The sequence below is a fragment of the Dioscorea cayenensis genome, unplaced genomic scaffold (genome assembly GCF_009730915.1).
Source record: "Dioscorea cayenensis subsp. rotundata cultivar TDr96_F1 unplaced genomic scaffold, TDr96_F1_v2_PseudoChromosome.rev07_lg8_w22 25.fasta BLBR01000114.1, whole genome shotgun sequence".
Classification (NCBI taxonomy): Eukaryota; Viridiplantae; Streptophyta; class Magnoliopsida; order Dioscoreales; family Dioscoreaceae; genus Dioscorea; species Dioscorea cayenensis.
In genome coordinates this window covers 69,965-72,666 of record NW_024086505.1, presented here as the reverse complement: position 1 = coordinate 72,666, position 2,702 = coordinate 69,965, and the positions used below count along the sequence as shown (strand labels likewise).

General features: G+C 43.9%; 1 non-coding gene across 1 annotated transcript; it reads left to right on the top strand.

Annotated features, from left to right (window-relative positions):
* The first annotated feature begins 2,310 nt into the window (after positions 1–2,310).
* LOC120253551 lies at positions 2,311–2,416 on the top strand. The gene has a single exon (XR_005534313.1). It is a non-coding gene; the product is annotated as a small nucleolar RNA R71 (small nucleolar RNA).
* The last annotated feature ends 286 nt before the right edge of the window (positions 2,417–2,702 follow it).

Sequence of the window (2,702 nt, the reverse complement as noted above, 5' to 3'; positions counted from 1 at the left end):
ACCTGAGACTCTATTTTCAACCTGAGGTGATTGTTGTTGTTGTTGGAAACCCGATGGCCACATGGCCTTTTGTGGACCTTGATTACTCTATGAGAAATTGGGATGATTCTTCCAACCCGAATTGTAGGTATTGCTATATGGGTTTCCTAGAGGTCTTGACACGTCCGAATATGTGTGTAAACCGCAAGTGTACGGGTGTCGAAGTAATAATTACCCCGGTGAGTGGGTAGTCGAATCCACAGGGAACAGAAGTATTAGTAATAACCACTTCTCAATTATCTAGTCGGAATCAATGAATATGATGAAGTGAACTAATTGCAAGCAAAAGCAAACGAGTATGCAAGAAATAAAGTAGAAGAGTCTCAATCACTAAGGATGAGGTATTCGGGCAATGATCCCCCTAAGATCTTCCTTGAAGCTCAAGATTCACTAAATGCTCTAGAATCGAGTCTAATGAGTCGAAGTAATCCAACGATAACCAATCCTTGTCTCCAAGCAAAAGGCACTAGTCCCCTACAAGGTCCCGGTGGAGAAATCGACCAATCTCAACACTTCACACCCTATATGACCGCATTATGCTATAAGGAAACCTAAGAGTGAAACCGATTCCTAAATGTAGATCCAACCCCTAATTCCCAGCTGAAGGATCCTAACCCCCTACAAGGTCCCGGCGGAGAAATCGAGCAATCTCACGCCTCACACCAAATATGGTTGCAAAGAGAATATGGAATAAGGAGATAGGAAACACTCAATCAAAGGGGAAAGGGGACACTCCTCCATCTCAAGGCTCACCCTCTCAACCCTCTTTAATCTTGGAAATCTAACTCTAATGGAGACCTCTCACATCAAAGTATTAAATCATGCAATGTAAATCAACCACAAGGATTAACAACACTAGCAAGCAATTAAATCACAAGATTAAAAACTCAAGACAACTCGGATTAACTAGAAGCATTAAGAGAATCAATTCAAAAATATAAATCTTAGGGTTCACATGCCCAAATACCCACTAGGGTTTAGCCCTCCATAGGCCTAGTTACAAAAACAATAATGGATACAATGAAAAAGCAATAAAACCCATAGAGAAAAACCCCCTCGAATTCAGCTGGATTGGCCTTAATTGGTAGTTCTACGTCTTGAAGGGTTCCTCTCCAAGCTAGGTCGCCAATGGCTCCCCAAGATGCTATGACGTCGAAGGAACCTATCAAAGTTTGTGAAGAACTCCCTCTCAATTGGCGAAGACCTTCTCCTCAAACCCCTAGCCGCCTCTCTCTAATGTCTATGCTCAAAGCTCCGCAAAAAGTCCCTTTAGAATCGGCCAAAAGGTGTATTTATAGCCTCACAACGCGTCTGTCACGTGCCCCCACGCGCCCTCGTGGATTTTCCACGCGCCCGCGTGGGCTGCAGGAATTTCCACGCGGTCGCTGGAATTTCGCTGGGCGCGTGAGCATGAATTTCGCTACATCACTTTTTGCTACGAGTGATTTCCACAAACGCGATGATAAACAATCTCCTCTTAAGGCCACACGATCGGGCACACGATCATATGGTAGGCTATACGGCTTTTCCTTCATCAATGCGCCTTGAAAGGTCTTGAAATCTTTACAAAAAAGGAGGAATGTGGAGACATGGCTGCCTTTTGTGCCCCTTCCATTAATAACTTGGCTTGCAAAACTATGGAAGTTGGCACACATCTCCTCATACACGAACTCCTCTTGTGTCTTCCAACTTGATTTGTACAGGAACTCCCAATATTATGCCATGATAGCCTATCTTCGCTCCCTTTTGAAATCCTAATGCCTTCACAACCTATATGCATAAAAGAACACCCAATACACAAAATGAGGCATAAACCGAATAAAATATGATGCTCAATGTATGTAAAACATGCATGAACACATGTTCACTCAAGCACTTATCAGGTCTCATGCCATTACCTACAAAATAAATGTTCTCCACTGTAGAAACATCAGCGATAGAGATCGGGCAATCAGAGGGAGCATGTCCTCCACCACACCCGGTGCAATTAGTCATGGCCGCTACTCTATTTAAAGTTACAAGATCTAACTTCTTACTCAAATTCTCCACTTGAGCCGCCAATGAAGTTACCGTATCTGTTTCATGGAGACCGGCCACTTTTTCTTCTCCCTAGCATTCCATTGGTAGCTGTTTAACCCCATTTCTTCAATTAACTGACGGGCCTCATTGGGGGTCTTGCTACCTAAGGTACCTCCTGCTGCCGCATCCAAGAGTTGCCTTGTACTCAGGTTCAAACCATTGTAAAAGGTCTGAACAATCATCCACTCCGGAAATCCATGTTGCGGGCACTTTCTCAGGAGTTCATTAACCTTTCGCATGTCTCAAGTAGAGACTCCAATTCCAACTGAACAAAGGATGAGATCTCATTCCTAAGCTTTGTAGATTTTCTGGGAGGGAAATAACGGGCAAGAAAAGCTTCTACCATCTCCTCCCATGTGGTGATCGATGCTCTAGGTAATGAGTGTAGCCACTGCTTCGCTCTTCCCTTTAGGGAAAATGGGAAGGCTCTCAACATGATGCCATCATCCGTCACTCTATTTATCTTCAGCATATCACACACCTCGAGAAAATTCTCTATATGACTGTTTGGATCCTCATGAGTCAAACCGTTGAACTGTGCGGATTGCTGCAACATGTGGATGAATGCCGGCTTCAACTCAAAG